The sequence below is a fragment of the Pieris napi genome, chromosome 8, assembly GCF_905475465.1.
Source record: "Pieris napi chromosome 8, ilPieNapi1.2, whole genome shotgun sequence".
NCBI lineage: Eukaryota > Metazoa > Arthropoda > Insecta > Lepidoptera > Pieridae > Pieris > Pieris napi.
In genome coordinates this window covers 6460110-6481985 of record NC_062241.1, presented here as the reverse complement: position 1 = coordinate 6481985, position 21876 = coordinate 6460110, and the positions used below count along the sequence as shown (strand labels likewise).

The window sequence follows — 21876 nt, the reverse complement described above, 5'->3', positions numbered from 1 at the left end:
TCAAGTTGAATCAAAATAGAATCGCTTTTATTTTTGTATCAAGTGATACAAAAATAAAACCCCTCCCGCGCCCGCGCAACCCCCGAGATCTTCCCTAGTTGTGTGTAAGTGGAAGAAATGTAAACGTTCACTCGCAACGCACTAAAGCACTAAAGAACTTGCCTTTCAACTTGTACTAAAATACTCTCCTAAACACTAAGATAATGTAAATCGGCCTTTAGTGACTTTAACAGCACCCGAGTCAAGATTATGATTTACGATACAAATAGTAATACGGGTGCCTTTTAACGAAGGTTGGAATTGCTCAATGTTAACTCTAATAACGTAAATCCATTTATATTTTTTAAGTCTACACCCACATAAACCATATTATGCTTTCAAATAATTCATGTAGCACTCCAAATAATCATTTAGCTCTGACAGACTCAAGTGGCTGCCTCTGATATGGAAATTATCTTCAAATATAAGAGCTAGCAACACTTCCTTATTGTTATTCTTTCCGGTTTTATTATTATTGCCTTAGATCGTTATGTTTAAATGATGGTATATCAGTAGTTTTCGTAAGTCCATACTAAACTAGCCAAGATAAAAATATACGACTAAAGTTATAACATGATACAATATTAAATAACAAAGAATTGTTTTAGTATGATAAGTTTTATTAAGAAAAAACAAGTAGACAGCAAAAATGGTATATAATTTTTTGACGTGATAACGTCTTTAAAATCGTTTTAGTCGGGTGACATGTTCTGAAACTTGTGTCACACCAAAACCTCACGAGCGCGATCGCAGGTATAACGAGAGAGAGAGACGGACCGATCTCCCGTCTCATCTCGAGCGCTGCCAGTCATTCCGTGAATGTATGAAGAAAAATGTATATCATAGTCGAATAAGTAAACTTGTCATTTTGCACCCGAAATGTATCATCAAAAGTGTGAATAAAACGATAGATGTAATTTAAAATTTGAAAAAATTGTTATCTTCATTAATTCCTTACTTCCCAAAAACTTATATCACCAATAAGACGTTATCACGTAAACATCTCGATCGTAAACCTACTTTACAAACAACCAATATTTTTTATGTAAGCTAAAAAGGTATATTAATTATTAACACTTAAAAAGCGAATATTTTAAAATTGTTGCTTTTTAAAAATATAACATAAGTATATACATTATACAGTCTAAATGAATACGATTAAATAATAATTAAGCCATGCTATTAGTTCAGATTTTCGGCTAATAAAGAATAGATTGATTAACAAATGAACTAAGAGAACAGAGATCATAATCATAATCATATTGGTGTTGACGGCCAACAACACATAGGTATCATGTTATAAATTGTAACTTTCTCGCATTGAGACTGAGCCATTGTAGGTACTAAGTATATGTGAAAGTGATTGAGACAAATAGCCCTTATAGCTAAGAGCTAATAAGTCGTAATGGAAGCCATAAAGACAGCAACAATCCAATTGAGTTTATTGTACCAAATCCATAATAATAAAGTGCGCAACACTTTAAATTATACCATTATTTCAGCGCTTGAAAAGTTAACATAATATTTTTCTTAACAACAGTTTCGAGCTCTAAAATCGCTACGATCGCTCGTAGGATTTCCTCTAATTAAGTTGATATTTGAAAATTTCATAAACCATTCTCCGTCAGAAATATTTCGTAACATTTTCAAAATATCACAAAATTGGTTTATGAATTTTTCTCTTATTTCCTACATAGAGGTACTTAATTATTCATTTGGAAGTTTTATTTATGTAGTGGATTAAAAATAAATAAAAATGTACGTATTTGTAATCTCTATTTTAGTTGCCCCAACATGTGCGTGGGCTGGTGGGTGGCAATAACGATAATATAAGATTACATTAATCGATCTATTGTGACAACTATCAAACCTGCCCCTTTACTAAATAATTTCTGCTGATATTATCACACATATAATGAATTATTTTCAATAGAACTAGGCCAGTACGATATAAATATGGAGACTTGTCCTCTGAGTAACAAGTTCCATCTATAGAAATATATTGTGTCTTTCATGCAGCTTTGGTAACTTATAATTTCAAAGTAAGAGACAGTCTCGTTTCTGAATTATATCCTAAGTTTTCGTTCCACGTAAATAAAAACTTCATATAACACAAATATTAATACACAGAGTGAAATATAATGAAATACTTATATTGCATTTGGGTTTTTTACTTAGATGACGTCATGGGTTTTTCGTTAGGGATTGCAAATGCACTCCCTAACAATTAATAAATAATAATTGAGTCAATTATTGAAATCAGTTTGGATTTACAGAATAATCGCTGGATTCAAGGCAAATGCGAATCTGAGCGCAATATTAAAATAATAATTACGATTTGTATTTAACGTGTACTAGTTTTGAAATAATTTTCAGACCTTTAGACACGTAGTCAGTTAATAAGCTTTTCGTTAATATCTTTGATCTTATCGCTTATTTGCAAAAGCTAATTCTGATTGTGATGATATTAAATGTCAAACTGATAGTATTGTTCTTAAATCGAAACTACATTCTAGTTAACTGTGAAGGGTCATGGTCTATTTATAATTGTTACTGTCCTAAATAATTGTGCAGTATTTTGTTACTACAAAAACCATAAATTCAGAACGTAAAGTATTAAAATTGGCTAGTCTAATAACAGTAATTTTTCCACAGAACGATTTCTTTTTAATTTTTTCCAGATTAGCGGCTCTAACCTTCAATTATGAATTTCCTAAAGTAGTTCTTTAATTCTTGCATTGCTTAAGTATTTTATTACATTAACACTTAAAGCACCTAAAGCACTGAAAGTACGTATAAAGCCAAACAATAATCATCTTAAAGAATTATCATTAAAAACTACTTCTAATAAAGTTACTTCCACGACTATTTTTTCATGACCAAAACATAAAATTCCATGCCTTACTAGTTCAAGAAGTATCTTTCATACTCACATAGTACATACTTGATAACTCTGTAGATAGTAAAGAATCTGATTTATATGGACATAAGCTCATATTTGCAAAGAAAAAGCTTACTCACATGATGCTTACTTCCTCTGTAGTTATATTGCAACAACTAAGCTTTCTCCTGTGATATTCGTAGTAGTGATAATTAAAAAATAAAAACATTTTACACTTTGAATAAATCATGACGTTATTTTGCTGTAATGAACCTGTGACAAGTAGAAACTTTACTTTAATCCTGTTATGGTCATGGATATTGAATGCTTATAATTTTTAACCAATTTCATTATATCGTTCTGCAATTATAATGTAATCAAGACCGGTGGGATATTATTTGCATGAGTACTTGCTTTAGATAAATCCATGCATCATAGCTTCCCAGTCAACCGTCACGATGTATATGCGGTTAACGTTCAATACTTATAAATAGTATTTAATATAAAATAAGTGATGTAGGGTGGTGAGAATGTAAAACATAAGACAAAACTGTACGTTTGGACAAACGTACGTAATATCATCCTCTCCATCACGACGCCTGGCGTTTCACAACACAGCGCTTTAAGGCACTGTCTGCGGCGCACCACCTCGGTTTGGAACCAGCTGCCAGGAGAGGTATTTCTGAACCGATACGACTTAGGGACCTTCAAGAAAAAGTGAACCGGTCCCTGAAAGATTGGCAACACGGCAGCTAGCCCCCGGAGTTGGAGGTGTCCGTTGGCGGCGCTTATTACTTTATTCAAAGTAACCACCCGAGTCGTCTGCCTTCAATGCCAAAAAAAAATTTCATGACACGTCATATCACTTCTCGACGCGTCATAGGCAAGTGCTGTTGCTCTATAAACAAAAGGAACGCGCCGTCGTTTCATATTTAGTCTTACACTCTGACCCCCCAGGGCGGCCCATTGCTTTGTACCATATGAAAGAAGAAATCTTATAAGATGTATGAGACCAATCTACAGATTCACTTAGTATGATTTCCACATATCTTATTACGTAAGACAAGACAGAAACACTTTAACGTCGTCTATTATTTGTTATTCTTTTTATTAAATAGTAATTTAGTTAAATATATTTGCTATATAGTAAAGCTGTTAATAGAAAAAACCAACACTGAGACTTGTTAAGTTTGTGAGACATATATTGTTGTTGTGTTCAAAAGTGTAAAAGAGTGTTCAAATAATTGCCAATGTTGTTCTTTTCTTTTTGCAGATAATGTTCTAATGCTTTTGTTTTGCGAGTTCTCAAAAATAATAGAAAAATGTGTTTAATATATGTATTACGCTATCTGAAAAAGAGACATCTTAAGGCCTATTTACGCTTTGAAATGGAACTAACGCAAATGTAATGCTCAGGCGCATTCCACCGTGAACTTTATTAGGACTAATAATAACTTGGCAACAACATATTTATACATTGCTATTTCAACCAGGGGAATACTCTATACACTACCATCAGCTGTCTTTGTCAATTCACAGACAATGAAAATATAAGATTCGTGCTTTTTTCCAAACGAATTTTAAAGTACGTATATTATTTTTAACGACTATATTATATATACATTTCAGAAGTTTATTTTTATATTATATATTAAGCTGCATTATTTGGCATGCGTTGCATATCCTCTAGCGCATAGTCAGGGCTCGATTGTTTTCTATGAGAGATATTACGAAGTTAAGGGACTTTTTACATTTTCAAATTCAATCGCTATATAAGGGGTGTTACGACAATGGGTACGAATGGGTGGCTATGTAAAACACTGTTTACTCATAAACAGATTATGTATATATAATATATATGGTATATAATACTTAAAGATGTTATGTAAGCCTAAATTCAACTTTGATATAATTTATTACAAGTTTGTATGTTAATCTCCGTCCATACTTTATCTAAATACCTTATACCACACACGGATACACAGCTTTAACCTTTCAAGAGGTTAAGATGTCATAGCATACGACTTAGATGAAGTTAGGATTATTTGAAATAATGTAAATTAAGTATGCCATTATGACTCGGATAAGGGACTTTAAAGATTAATATATTATGAATAATATAAGGAATATCAATAACTGGGTGTAGGAAATACGAATTCATCTCTTGGTTTCTTTTAAAATGTATTAACGATATAAGAACTTTAGAAGAAGTAGGCTTCAATTAAATCATAACGTGGCGTAAAGTTCTTATCAGCAAATATTTTTAAGAGACACGTCTAGACGCACCCGATATGGTACAACTAATTGCGAAAGACCAGGCAGACATAACGGATTGGATTATATGAGAATTATCATCTGCTAACGGCACAAAACACATGTTTAACCCACGTCAGAACATCAGGTATTAACTTTAGTATCTCCATTAGCTTCCTTGATTAATGCTTGATTAGCTTTTCATTTCTAATTTCTTAAAAGTATTTACAATCTATATTTCGATCTATCTATATATGTCTTATCTCTATCACATCTATAAACATAACTTTATCAGTTTTATTAAGTTTGATTATATCAAAAACACTGCGAATCTTTTGCGATCTAAGGGTATTAAAGTAACAAGTTAAACGCTAAAGTGCATCTCTATTCCAAATATCATAGCCAGATTGGACGTATGTTTTAAAGAGCCAAGGCGCATGACAGAGTCATACGTGCTCCGAGGCACGAGATTATTCTAACATCGCCACTGAATCAATGAGGCAATAATCTACCAACTGACTGATCAAATGACGGCGATTTATATTCTATAGACAGTGTGTCCTGTATTGGTGTTGTGACCAAATTATAAAGACAAATGATAGAACGGTAAAACGTATGCAAATGATTGAGTCACCGAAATTACGGAAACAAGTCCAGAAATCGTACTCAAGAGTTCTCCATTAAATTATCTCAATAGTTAATATTTCTTTATCTAAAGGATAGTGGCCATATTTTATGCCCGATATGTTAGAGGATTAAACAAAGCAACGAAATACTATTTAGCTCCATTAGATATATCATGAACCGTTTAAAATCTTTACTAAATTATCCGTTAACTAATAATTAACGACTTTAATGCTGACTTTCCATATTCCATCCATAAATATCTTATTAGGATATATGATTGCTACGTAAACACGAATTAGTAGGCATTAGCTGTAATAAAATCAGAGAGAATAAGAAGTAACGCCTGTATTAGTATAGAGTGGATGAGGTCATTGACCTGGCAAGGCCGTATTGTCTTCCTAGCGACGAAGATTTGTTGGTTTTCTATCAATAGTATAATGACATTACGTCAACTAATCGGTTTTACGTGATTGTTTAGTCAATATTTTTAGACGAATTAATTCCTTGACTATATTTGCGTTTTTAAAAGTAGAAGTTCGGGTCCAAATGTTAAAACGACGTACAAAAAATACGATAAATAGATATTAGAAATACCTACACTGAAATTTGTTTTTAATAAAATTTTATTATTTTAGTCAATAACTTATCAATAATACTATGATCCGTTGCTATGTATTTATTTCTCCTGTTATTTCGAAAATTTCGATATTAGGGAAGTTCGTATCCATAATTTCTAATAAAAAATATTACTTCTATCAATTCATTCAAATCGAAGCTAAGTGAATATTTTAAACAAAATTACTTTTAAATTCATTTCTTATAATTACTTTTAATTCATATTTCTTTGTTTACTTTTATTTTAAATTTATTGCATGTACGGCTATATTTTATTGTGATTATTTTAAGAACGACTACAATGTTATGTTATCTAGAGTATTATTCTCATGTAAGTGACATTTATTGTCTTTTTTGAGAAATAAAGTCTTTAAACCTAAGGTATAGACTTATTATCATGGAGCTTATTAAGATCATGTGAGATCCTCAAAAGTAACGAAGCACAACGATAGCAAATAGTGCCGGTTTCTTAAATTATTCATCAAGCTAATGGTCTATACTAAAAATAATAATTTAAACAGTTCTAACATCATAAAAGCATAGTATTTTCTTCTAAAGACATAGAAATAGGTTATCTATTAGGAAGATGTTGTTAAACAAACCTCCAACAAAATCTCCATTCTCATTATAACTAATAATTTGCATTCCGACCTCTTTTGCTAGCCCAGCATAAAATAGTGACCAAAGTTGGCATCTTGCCAACAGTTGAGATATTCTTGGAGGGCTTTTTACTGGTTTTATTCATTTCCCTTTAAAGTTATTTTCTCCGTGGACGCGAAAGGGCAGTGTTCTTTTGTTTTTATAACCAATTAACAACTTACTGTTGACTAGCTTCATACGTTTGTCGCTACAACAATTATTCTTAAATCTCCCAAGAAATAGTTCATATTTATAACTATTTTTGACGTCCCCAGGAGGGTGTGGTTCAGACATATTTCTGCGTCTGTTTCATAGAACACCTGTTAATATAAAAGATAGATCTTGTTAGCCTACTAAAAAAATTAACCGAGGATTCAACTCTGGCTTAAAAGAAATGCGGTTTATCGCAACATTCATAGCGGAACTTGAATAATACCATCAGGAACATTATTACACAAGTAAAACATTCATTGCCTTTGTTACCGCCATACAAAAACATCAACCTTTAGCATGTTATGTCACAAACAATCTTCAATCATAATGCAGCTTCGCAAAATCGTGCTTTAAGCCATGACAAATCATGCCTTGAGAACTAGTCTAATTATAAGTACATGCCAGTTATCTAATATGGCATTTTAGTGATTGCTGTTCATTTGTCTTGACCCCAAGCTTAGAAATGTCAAACGATTTGAACCACTTACAATCGATCCATATTTATCTAAGTGAGTAATGGTACAATTGTATTTGTTTCACTAGTATTAAGTGGGTGCTGTACAACGTTGCTTATTTGATATTATTGTTTAAGGTATTTTTTGACTTGCGATAAAAGCTTTGATATTGTCGTTTTCAAAAAACTAATTTAAATACTTTAAAAATAATGTAGTTTAAATAGGCCATTTGTACTAAAGTCCCTCCGTAATCCGCACCGGTAAATAAACAAAAAGAAAAAGGCTTAACTTGAAAAAATCAAGATACGGCATACCCTAAAGTTTTTTTGTGTGTTTTAGGGGCTAATTTTTACGAAAAAACTGTTATTATTATTAATTACTACACTACTAGCTAATCAGTATTTCAAGCTGTTTTGTTAAATGCCTCATATATATCGTATACAAACTTACACTTAAAAACAAATCTAAAGAAATAGTACTTTCCTTTAAATAAACAAAGCGGAGATTAAGAAATCATTAAACACGATATCCGTCAAAATGCCTTTAATTTCTAGAACTTAACGGCAGCTCACTTTCAATCTAATTGTAATTATAAACGCAATTACTCCCACTTATTGCCTACGTAAATAAACTGAAACTAACATAAAATCAATTTGATATAACTTATTGAACGATAACTGAACCAGGTCTTAATTTGAAATGATGTAATTACTAGATTCTAAAGCAATAATGTTAGTCCATTTATTGAGCATTTTGGTCAAATCTTATCATGAAAATATGTGATTTTATTAACTTACATGCGAATATCTGCTTAGAACAATAGTATTAAATACTATCAAGATTTCTAAAGAATTTTTAAAATCTTAAACGTAACAACAATCTATCGTATTGTTGTTACGCCTAAACCTTTCGAGCTTATCGCTTTTCCAATTGCTGAAATATAATTTTATTAAATTTAGTTCATACACATATAAGAAATAAAATATAGATCGCTTTAACCGTTGATATTAGCTGTTTTACACATATATCTAATATATATCTACTTAAAGAATAATTTATAATCTATTAAATGTGTCAATAACAAAAGAAAACGTTACATGGAAAATCTCAATTGGCGGAACACCGGCGCATCTTGCCGATGCTATTTGAATTCTGCTTAGACGTAATTTATTTTCAAATCTATGTAATGGTGTAACAAATAAATAACAAAACAAAAGGAATCATACACAAAATAGATGTGGAAAGTGATCAATTGGATTTGCAAGATTTCCATTGACCGATAGCTTTGGGCAAAAAGCAATCGGCGGGAAATGCTGTGTTATTCAAATGTAACAATTCCCTTGCACTTGGAAAGCGAGGGGTCAATTGTGGTCACTGGCACATAAGCTGCAGTCAAATTGCAATGAAGGAAATTATATGTGATTTGAGTTAATGCGTTTGCTGAATGCTTTGTAAACAAGTTTCCTATTGCATTCGATAATATGAAGAATCTAAAAATATTTAATTATGTGTTTTATACTGTTTATATTGATCTGCTTAGACATTAGTTCCAACAATTTACAATGAACAGACAATTTAAACCGTGTTTAAAGTTTAAGCATTAACCCCTAATTCAGGCCTAGTGTTAATCTATCGCAATGACAATAATTCGTTATTTACCTACCACTATAAAATTACCCTTTCATTTGTTGATTAATAAACTACTTATTATGTCATGCCTTTAGGCAATATCTATTGCTGAAATAGCCCTTCGTGGTAAGCGGAGTTTATCCCATATCACATACCTAATACGGCAATCATATCACTAATAGTAATTTCCACATCACGCCGACATTCCTTATAACTGTAAAATATTCGCCGAGCCCTTATAATCTCATGTTGCTACACTTTAATCCAGTTGAACAAGTACATAAATCACTTCTATGCGGACTATGTTAATGTAATTGTCCCGCTAAAATGAGATTTCTCTTGAATTTGTAGGTTGTTGTACTTCAAATTGATTTCCAGAAAATGAAGGTTGGGTAATAAACCCCATTCTGAAGAATATGTACTGCAAATGTCAGAAATTTTTTAGGGTCTGAGTCTATACCGCAAAAGTATTAAAAAATTGGACTTTAAAATCTTGAATTGTAACGATAATCTTAAAACTAATGTTGTAATAATGTTTTTTGATTTTGAAAATTAATGTAACTCCTCCAGACTACACGAGCACAGTAAACGTACTTGTTCTGTGTTCTTCTAACTTCTACAGTAATTTATACAACTCTGTTAAATTTAGGATAGAAACCGAGTTCTCAGTGCATACTATTATTACCATTGCATATTATTATTAAATTCTTCTTCACTCAAGGGATATTTGTATAAAAGCTAGCTAAGCTAAAACTTATACGACAGGTCTAGTTTTGCAAAACATATTATCATTTTATATCTGTACTATAAGTAACAAGTCACAGTTGTGAGGTTTTTATTAACTAATTTAATTTGAAAAGCGAAAATTTCGTTTCACTTGAAAAAGCATACACTCTTGTCTTAAAGTATGTCAAACATTGAAAACCTATTTCATTTAAATGCATTAGTGGAAAGCGTCAATAATGCACTGTTATTCGCTTAAAAAATAGCTTTACTTTTACCAAAGAATGATTTAAATATTTCATGATTGTTAGTTATCCATAAAAGTGTTAAACCGTTAACTGTGGGTTTACCTAAATACATAATTCAGAAATTTACAACTTTTAAATCATTCAAACCTGCTCTACTTTTAAATAAGCTGTGCCGAGTAATAACCAAGACGTATTTGATAATATATATATAATATTAGTTTACATGTGGCACTATGTTAAATGATAGCTGTGATTTTATTCTCCACGCAAACAAGCGTCTGTTTTTATTTTAAGCATTTATAATCAGACTCAAAACAATATTATTTTCATATCAGAACCTTTTCAATTAAAGTGAACGTAACGTAAATATCAATAAAATACCGAGTAGTAAGGGGCAACACCTCGCCCCTAAAGATCCTTTCTTTGATAAAATCCTTAATTTTATTAGCCAGGCTCAATATCAAACAAAATGCCCCTTCAATAAATAAACCAAACGACCGCGTGTTGCCATGACAACGGCCGAGCATAGTAGTCAAAGCAAAGCTAGAATCGAAAAACGACATTTTCGATTTTAAAGTAGTAACATCCAAGACCGCTAGTTAACTAAATACTATGCTTAACATTCCCAACAAAACTGTAATTAGAAGGAGTCTACGTTCGTAGACTTCCTACGAAAATCAATCGTAAAATAAAGTTGTGATGCGTTACGAGAATACACTGACACATTAGGAAGTCATTTTCTATGATAAAATATCAAATTTATCTTCCGTACAAAATAAGTTGTTTATAAACGACAATGCGCTACCTACTACCTCGTTAGTTAATCGTGAAAGTTCTAAGTCGCAAATAAATTCATCTCATTAAAGTTATAAAATTGACACAGGACAGTTTCACTGGCGGGTCATTACTCGTGATTTGTACAAAACATACACCTACATGAGATCTACTTTCGCTCCAATACTCTTCATGCACTTTCTACTATCGATTTAACCTTTTCAAACACTAAAGAAACGCCCGATAGCATCGCAACTTTAATTGTATTTCCAGTAAATAGAAAATTTGTTGGGCTCTCAGTTAAAACATAGTTTTAAAATAAAAATTCTTGAAAAGTATCATTTGTACCCAACATTATAATAATTAAGTTATTTGGCGTTTCGTTGTCGTACCTATTTATGTTAAAATAATTATTAACAATAATGACATAATATGCATCTTAAACTTATAGACTGAAGTACCTCTCTGAGAAGTTAGTTGTTCCCATAAAGAATCATGTGCACAGAATAATTCAATTACATATTAAAATGGAGTACCATCCCAGCCCTATCATCATTTTAATTATCATATTAGTTCTTTTAAAAACCTATGACGATTTCGACCATAAGGACGAATAGCTACCTATATAGTTTTAAAAAAATGTTAATTAATGTCTGCCTAAATCTTAACCTCTATTTAAGAGCATTTGTTACATCAAACATACATAATATTAGAGAGGTTTATTTACAAACAACCCGACATGTTTAACGATATATTACTTAGCATTACAGTGGCTAACATTAACAACCTTTATAAACATGCCATGTTATGTAAAGCCCCATCCACACGCTTGACAAACAATGGCAAACAGCCAACAGCAAACAGCAAACACGGACGTGTGGATGGGTGTTTGTCGTTGTTTGCCTGTTTGTGTTTGTGTTGGGCAGTGTTCGGCATCGGTGTCGGTTTATCTTGCCAGATCAAAGGATGTTTGGCAAACAGTTTGCTACGTATCCACACGTTTGGCAGCGATCAGTATGTGCGCGAGCTTGCGGGAGGCGGACGTATTTGCTTGCTACACTTTTTCAATTAAAGCCCAAATAATAAAGTCTAAAGCAGTACCTTGTACGATTTCTATGTATTTTAATCATCCACCATCGTCTATGCTTTCTTCTTTTTTTCCTTTTTTCTTTCTCTTGCTTTAATTTATAATAAAAATATGTCAACCCGAAAGTAATAGCTGCCACAAGCTCGTCGTCCGCCATGTTTGCCGATTCGGAATGTTATGAACGTTCGCCAAGCATGTGGATGGCTGTTTGTGTTGGGTGATTGTGGTTGGTGTTTGGGACTTCGTTTGCTGTTTGCGGTGTTTGTGACAAACAGCCAGCGTGTGGATGCCCCATAACTATTTTATAATGAGTTGCAATATGATTTTCAAATGATATTAGCTAACTTTTACTGAAAGGGAAGTTGTTTTACTAGGCATTTTATACTTATAATAAAAACACTATCAGAAATGAATGTTCACCTATATTAAACAGAAACGACTCAATTAAGGTAGTGCTATTTGTTTAGCTGCATATATATTAAATATGTTTTGATAATTAATCGATGCGGTTTCAATGTAAACAGGTTCAGTATACAATCTTTTAATAAACTCCTTTTTTGTATAGGTTAAAGTTAAATAAACAGCGTTACAGTAACAGTTAAAGCGTAAAAATAACCTGACCTCGTGGATAGAAATCAATTGTGTTTCGACTCCCGCAGCGTCATTTTAGCCGAATAATAAGTTTTAAAAGAAGCATCAAATACCATTTATTTAGATACCTTTCGCCTCTTCTTTATATTGATTTTGAGGATCATGTGAGAATGGTCAAACGCGTGGGAACAAACTGATAAAATGTTAACCTTGACTGATACTGAAGACGTGATTTTGATCGCAAACATTTGCCCTCGACGATGTGTTAAAATCTCTAGAGTTGGGGTTATAATTAAATAATTGCTTACCAATAAAACGAATTATATAAGTTCTTTTATTATTTTCTGGTTATTTTATTCGTTTCTGTGATCCACCCATAGTTACTATTGAATTGGTGCCGTAAATAGATTCACTTTTACGGTACGTTAATTTATTTAGGAAAACTTCAAAAATACAAGTAAAAGTTAACATTTAAATCTGCACACTTGATAGCGCTGACCCGCATAGAAACAGCCAAGGCACCCTTTAAAGGAATTGTATAGAAAGCCGGAAAATCGTGAGAGATGAGAGATTGCGACGACATCGAAATGAAACATCGTATGCTAAACGACTACCTAGTACCTAGTATTGCTTGACACTGTAGAACATAGGTTTATCGATCGTGTTTGATGAACATGGAAGTTAATACTACGTAACATTATAGAGTAATTGATGAAAGGAAGAGCGAGTTGTTTTTGTAAACATTAACTTGAACATGAGGTAGAAAGTATGTATTGTTTGGGTTATACCCTCTATTGGATTCAAGCGCGATTTTTAAATCACTCAAACTTCTTGAGTTGTTTATTATTATTATTCCAGTTTTTAGCTAGAAACTATTGTTACAATTTGTTGCTGATGTATGTCTATCTTAAATTAAATAAAGTTAATTAAAGTAAGTAATTAAAATAAGTAATAAGTAATGTTAATGTTCTTGTACTTAGAACTAACATATAAATCAATAATTACATTGAGGGGTATCGAGTTAGAGTATTCCCGGATCAATGTGAATTTATCAAACAAATAGAATAGGCTAATCTTTATCGAAAGATAAACATTAAGTATTTTTATATTAAAGCACAGAAATCACATATTATTTTGTTAAACAGACTGTCTACCCCATGGGGTTACGCGAATACTGAATAGAAATAACTAGATTTTCCATAAAGGTTTTGTTTAATTTTAATTAGCGAATGAAGCTATACAAAGCAATAATGCACAGCAGTGCAGCCCCATGAGTCACCCTTATGTTATATTTACCGAAAACATTTATTAATGAAATGCACGCAATGTTAACGCAATATTAAAATTAAAAATCGAATAAAAAACGAATTACTAGAAATTTCATTATATATTATGTCATTTTTTAACTATTTATTTTAATTACTTTCTAAACTGTACATGTTATACATGCTCTACGAATCTCATGTGTTGGTCGCATTGTAATGAAAGTTTTTGTGCGAATGCAAATGCAATCTAGATATTCATTACATAACTAAATTATAGATAAATTAGATATTAATCACAATAGCTTTGTTGGCTCGGTATTGTACGTGCTGGTTGATGAAAAAAATCAAATGTTATTGTATATTAGGTAGTAAAGTAAATCGTCATTGTAAAATCAATATATGAAAATAGCGAGAACGTATATAGATATGTTATGTTAATATCTTCGTACATAACCTTATTACAGTTATATAAGATCAAATTAATTTATTTCAAATGTGAGAATATACACCGACAATTAATCACTTCAGTACACTTCCTTTGTTCGACAATTTGGAAGCAATTATATAAGCCCAGTTAATATTTACATAATATCCGTAAAGTTTTAAATACATCCGCAGTTGTCATTAAAGTTGTTACTAATTAGATGCAGATTTATTAATTTTGTATAAGTTCAACTTTTCTTAATAACTACCTAATATCATTATGTAGTTACATGGAAATGTTACATACGAAATATACATATTAATATTTTAATTTTCCTATATTAAAACTTTTTTTTTGTAATTACGAACTAAGCATTCATATGAGTCCAGAGATAAGTGATAGTAGTTAATCAACATAAGTGTTTTACACAGCTTTAACCCACCCAATTTTATTTTTAACATGAGGATTCATACAATAAACACGTTTTAGTGAATATGTTATCGCAATTCTTTGTGAAGCTTCCATGAGTCAAGCGTACACGAAATCAATGTGTCTATCACGCACATTTTGTTGCAGCTCCTTTGTTCAATTGCAATAATGATGATCACGAATTCAACAAAATTAAATTACGATATTGTCTTCAGAATTTTGAAACAACATACTCATGTTTTTTTTTTTGTTTTTTTTATTGGACAATTCACACCAATTGACCTAGTCCCATGCTTAGCTGGCGAAGCTTGTGTTATGGGTACTAGGCAACATATAAATACATATTTTAAACACCCAAGACCTAAGCACAACACCAAATGCTCATCACATCGATGTTTGTCTTAGCCGGGGATCCAACCCGGGACCCATGGATTCGCAGTCAGGGGTACTAACCACTAGACCAATGAGCCGTCAAAGCCGTCGTTTTGAATTATGTACCAATATTCGTCAAAGTCAAAGGACAAAACAGATGTTTGCGAATTACGGAAACCAATATCCACTTTGGAGTCAGTTTTGAAAACACCACAATTTAGAGGTTTCAGAAGGCTGATAAACTTGTTAGAAGCCAGAATTAAATTAATCTTTAATTGCAATTATTTCTTTGGATATTCTAAGCTTATTTATAGAAAAATCCACCTAAGTTAACTTTAAAATATAATAATCATTTTGAAATACCATTTAGCTTCGTTGATGCCGAAATAAATCACTTTCAAGCTTCCGTTCCCATATCAGAAAGCCAAGCCAATTTATCAGGAAAGGCAAATGTCATTTGCATATTACATAGGCCTACATTACGTCACGTAACTAGTCATACTATGAATTGTTTTAGATTGATAGGGAAATTTATATAAAACTAGCTGGCCTGGCGAACATCGTACCGCCTAACAGTCGATTCTTTATTTGTTTAAAATACTTATTCTGCTATTCGGGACACCGGTCTAGCTAGTAAGATAAAAAAAAGAAAATTAGTAAGACAATAAATACATTATGTCAAAAAATAAAAATTTACCTTCCCGGAACCCCTCCACTAAAACTTGAACTTTATGCTATGGTATTAAAGTTCAAATTGACTTTTAAGTATTATTACGAATATTTTGTATGGGAATATAGAAAAGTGTTGTTTTTAGACTTTTTCACTCAATTTTTTTTTAATTTTTCTCCGTAAGAACCATCCTCGTTCTTCAAGGTATATTAAAAAAAAATAGACAAATCGGTCAAGCCGTTTTCATGTTATGTCGTGACAACGGAAAACGGGTTTCATTTTTATATATATATAGATAACTTAAACTGTGTAGTACCACAGTAAAATAAATAATAGTTTAAAAAACAAAAAATACTGGTATTATTGTGAAAAAGCGTGGGTTGCTCGATAGACGAAAAATATGGCACAGAGCGCCCCACGCTTTTTCACAATAATACCAGTATTTTTTGTTCATTATCATTTTCAGCCTAAATTAGGAATTATTTTTCACTTTTTAGTTTGATGTGCTTTAAAAGCGTGTTTTTTAGTTCTTTTAAACTATTATTTATTTTTTAGTTAATTTTTTTTTACTTTTCATTTTTTTTTTGGGATTATTGCATTGTCATCGATCTTTGACAGGTGCGCAAAGTTTGAATTAAATCTGTCCGTTAAAAGTGGGTCAAAATCGAGTCCGAAGGAGTCGGTTACATACATACATACAGGTGAAGCTAATATAAAGCGTGTAATATGAATAAGAGAACCAGCTAAAGGGTGTACCAATTAGAGTAGACTTGTGAGTATAATATTCATGTCTCTACTTGGCAACTGCTACACCTATATATCTCAATCACTGACCTGACTTGAGATGTGAAAATATAATAATACTGAAACGTATAAATCTTAAATTTACAGGCTTAGCTCTCTAGGTACAAGCTTAGAAGTTTAGCAAGAGGCCTCCGAACGGCCTCTTAGGGTAAGCTTGTACGGTGTACCCCTCATAAGCGTAAAGGACCGCAAACCGACTTTTGATGATTACTTATAATGAATATGTAATAAATAATAGTTATAGAATAAAGGCGTGATCTCCGCGTTTATAACATACATTAAAAGGACAAATGACGCGGAAGTTCGAGGTATTTAGTCGAAGAAGCTATCAGCGGGCGAGTGCATAGCTTCATGATTGCTGGTACCAGTATTATTATGCTGTAACTGCAATAACTTCCTTTAAATTGCACGCCTTCTACCTGCAAACGTGTAACTTTTTGAAAAGCTGCCATCCAACATTGTAAAAATTAAATACGAGAAAAGATATATTTGAACATCAAAAGTAATGTATTATAATGAGAATGAGCCTCTTATCCTATTTACCGTACTCTATAATAGCTGCATGAAGTCCCGAAACCTCTGCTTAGGGTATAACTCAATGGACACTTTTCCGTATTTGTTAGGTACATTGTGTTAAAATTATTGGTATGAGCTGGGAAGCAAACGCACACTACATTATAAAGTAATATAATATTTTTTTATTATACGAAGTGATATATTCAATCAATGTGATTAAACCATGGTAGTAAAATTATTAGTCCATTGAAAAGTTACATTTGGGGTTGCGTTTTTTAGAGGACGCAATTTTATTTATGGAACATGTAGGGGGGGTCAATACAAGCTTAACTCCAAGTTTGTGGGGTTGGCGTGCTTGTCCCCCGGCCGCCATCTTGGATAAAGGGGTCCAAAAACCATGTTTTTGGCTATATCTCCTGAACTATCCATCGTACATAAAACTTGCAAAGACACATTTTGTAGCAAATCGCTGTGTCTACGATTATGTCCATGTAACTTTTTATCATAAATCCAAAATTCAAAAAGTTATAAATAAAAAAGTGATAGCTAGCTACCATTCTAATAACTGATTGATAATATAATTATGTCGAAGATTACCATATCAGCAAGTTGTCTGTGGAATAGGCCTACTAGGAATACCAATAAGTAAAATTGTAGGAATAAAAAAAAAATAAAAAAATATATATTTGGAAAATTTGTTTAAAATAAACGAGAGATCTTAAAAGTAAGGTAAAACTGCTGTTTTGATCGGCTTCTCATGAGCATTGACGCACTTAGTCAACTTTAGAAATAGAAAATATTTTCACTTTTTTTACTTATAACTTTTTAAATTTTGGATTTATGATAAAAAGTTACATAAACATAATTGTAGGCACAGCGATTTGCTACAAAATGTGTCTTTACAAGTTAAATGTAGGATGGATAGTTTAGGAGATATAGCCTAAAACGTGGTTTTTGGACCCCTTTTTCCAAGATGGCGGCCGTGGGACAAGGGTGGCGACCCCACAAACTTGGTTTTAGCTTTACACTGACCCCCCCTACACATCAAAAAAATAAAATTGCGTCCTCTAAAAAACGCAAGGTTAGGCCTAAAAAATGTAACATTTCAATGGACTATATAACGACTATACAAAATAGGTCAACATTTCCTCCAAAGCTCATAAACCCTTGTGCGATCAACCGTAAAAGATCCATAATAATTTGAACCTTTGTTTAGATCGTCAACCGTTAGCTCACCGTGAACAAATTATGGAGAAATAAAAGAGCTTTATAACGAAGTACTAGTTGTTATACCGCATTTAGTTAAGTTGAAAAAAAATATTAAGTAACTACGATAATTTATATTTTAAATAATGGGGATACTAATTCATAAAAAACACAATAAATACTATATATTTTTTGAAGTATTCACTAGATTATCTAATGTAATTTAAAAAATTCTCGTGTCACAATGTTCGTTCCCATACTCCTCCGAAATGGCTTGACCGATTCTTATGAAATGTTTTATGCATATTCAGTAAGTCTAAGAGTCGGCTACTATCTATCTTTCAAACCCCTAAATGGTAAGAGTGGTCCACAAAATATCATTTTTATTTTTTAGATAACATTTTTTGTTTTTATTTTTTTATGATACAGCATACAAAAATACAAACAAACCTTAATTTTCACCACTCTATGATCAAGCCCTATGTTTTATTTGTTAATTAAAATCTTATGACCTGAACTCTGAGGTTTATATAGAGGAAAATATACAGAAATAAAAAGTTGTCATTCCAGAAAATCAAACAGACTCTGGGGTAGCATAGCAAAATGTTGGTATGTACTAAAAAGGTAGGCTAAGTAAAATCACATTAAGGAGAAACGAAGTTCGCGGGGGCAGAATACTGTCATACTTAGTAGAAGCTGGATCATATATTTTAGCTTTTGTATAAATTAAAGGTTTCAATAGAATAATATTATTCCATCATATGACTACCATTCTCACTAACCTGAGATACGAATAGGTACCTAGTGGTTCACTTTAATAGTTAATATCTTCAATTATCATTGTATCTTGCTTGATCGTCAGACATGGTATTTTTATATTTCTTTAAAACAAATACATAAAATCTGCAACTGGAGCAACTCCGTCGGCAGGGTTGCCATGTAAGGTTCAGGGAGATAAGTAATCAAACAATTGGATGATCTAATAATACTGTCACTATATTTGAGTAAATGTTCCTTAGATACTAGATACACATCAATAGAGTATAAATTATGTAGAGGTCACACCACAGGCTGATCCATGTCTATATTTTTTGTCTTTGACTTTAACAATCTTACGACTTTACTACATATTTGTCTAATTCTATGATAATTGTTCAGTCTTTTCTGTAACTCAATGTTGAATTTACAATAGCATAGTAGTGGCACAGTTATTCTTCCTAATTTTGTAAATATAAACATTATAGAAAACTTATGAAGTTGTAACTTGTTTAACACCACTTATATACTTGATATTTTACTGTAGGACAAAATTGACTAACACACAATCTAAACCTTAAATGATGTATATATATATATACTAGCTGACCTGGCTAACTTCGTTCCGCCCTACAACCTTATAATATCGTTGTTACTTTAATTTAACTTATTTTAGGATTTCATTAATGTTAAGTATTACATTAATACAACTTTTTTGCAAATACAGAAATGTTTTATTGCTTGCCATTGCGAAAGAAGAATGGCAGTTTTACACATTAGGCATCTTCTCTCTAGCGTCAATATGGCGATACTGCATGTTAAGCACTTTCTGATATCCAACATCTTTTGATCAGGATCAAAGCATGGTTATGCATCTCCTCATTCACCTCAAGATCGGAATTTCTTGAACTGACACGAATTCGACGTAAAATGATGCGTAGTTTTGTCAACAGATGGCACCATATGGTTTTTGCATTCGTAAAATTCATTAATTAATTTATTGTTATTCGATAACTTATCCGATATTTTATTGCTTATTCTGCTATTCGGGACGGAAACAAATCCAACAAATCAAAAACCATGGCAATCGGTCCAACCGTTCTCGAGTTATAAGTGTTGTAACAAACACGACTTTCTTTTATATATATAGATATATATATATATTTTAATAAATCATTATACTACTTATTTTAGGTCATGGCAAATAGAGTAACAACAATTTATTATCTTTTTTTAAGGATTATCTGCTGACTATGTAACGTGTATTATTATTTTAATAAATTCTCGTACTGTATGAATACAAAGTTAAATTTAAGCATAGTATAATAGGTAAATTAGTTTAACAGTTTAAGCATAGGTAGTAAAACTTAAAATTTATAATAATTAATTTGATTCAAATTTATATTAGGACTAGAGATAATGTTAAACAAAAACAGAACCCGAAAGAGTAGTTTAGATCTGTAAATTATAAATATACATAAGAATAAAGCTTACTTAGCTCTGATAAAACATTTTATTTACCACATACATTTTGTTTAAATAATTAAAAAAATCATTGATGCTACAACTTTTTTAGAAATTATTTTATTTTTCTTAATATAATACCTAGACTCTTATTTATATTAATTTTTAAGTATAAATTAAAACCTCTCGAACAACATTATTTTTTTCATTTCTCTCAAGCTAAACTGATAAATTCAAGTCCAATTAAGTAAAATATTGAGCTATTTTTGTACAAAACAATAACATACTATAAATATTTCAAAGAATGTCTCTTTTAATTTCTTTGCCTTGAGGATGAGTAACACAACACAGGAAAACGAGCAAATCAATAAATCAATGTAGTTTTCATTATTCCATTTGGTGTAGTAAGGGATTAGTTTTAATAATGTCCTGCATGTTTGAAGTGTACACTAATAATAAAATCATATACTTAACATATAAATAATGTAACATACCCGGCGACAGGTGTAAAGAATGCAGGGGAGTGATCAATGAACAGAAACACACATTTCACTGAATATTATCAACGGAATTCACTATTACACATACTACAACACTTTTAAATACTAAGTACTAACCGATATATTCTACTACTTCTTAAGAACGGCCTATAAGAATTTTTTGGCGATCTTTATTATTGTTATAAGTTTTTAATTAGTTATGTTACGTCAACTATCACTTCTAAGTTCCAACTTCCAATTCAACCGACAACCATAACTTTTTTTTTTGATATATATGACAGCTGTCTGTTTACCCTGATTATTGACTTGAATGACAACCCGTTTCAATCTGAAAGACAAATTAAACAATCGTAGATTTTACTTGAAACTGGCATAAAGTTGAAGCTGTTGCTATAATATTAAAAAAAGAAAAACAATCGTAGAGTTTTTAGTTGAAACTGGCATAAAGTAAAGTATTGCCATTAAAAAAAAAACAATCATAGAAGAACAAGTACTAGCATTAAAACCGTGCTGAAATACAAAACGAAAAAATATGTAGATTCCTAATTTTCCAACGCTATCCAAATCCAAAAAAAGGAGAGCTACAGCAATGTTTATCATGTTTTGTATTCGGCAAGCCAAGTTTTTCTATTGTTTTTCGGAGTACTGCAAGAATTAATTTTTGAAGGACTGAACTCTGAAGTATACTACTGAGGA

The 21876-nt window shown here is 31.6% G+C and overlaps 1 protein-coding gene across 2 annotated transcripts in view; it reads right to left on the bottom strand.

The window, feature by feature from the left end:
* Positions 1-21404, bottom strand: part of LOC125051695 — a 215919-nt gene extending 194515 nt beyond the window's left edge. For both annotated transcript variants that reach the window (XM_047652204.1, XM_047652207.1), the window contains exon 1: positions 21175-21404. The gene's annotated coding sequence lies outside the window, so the exon portion shown is untranslated. The remainder of the gene's footprint in view (positions 1-21174) is intronic.
* Between the last annotated feature and the right edge of the window lie 472 nt (positions 21405-21876).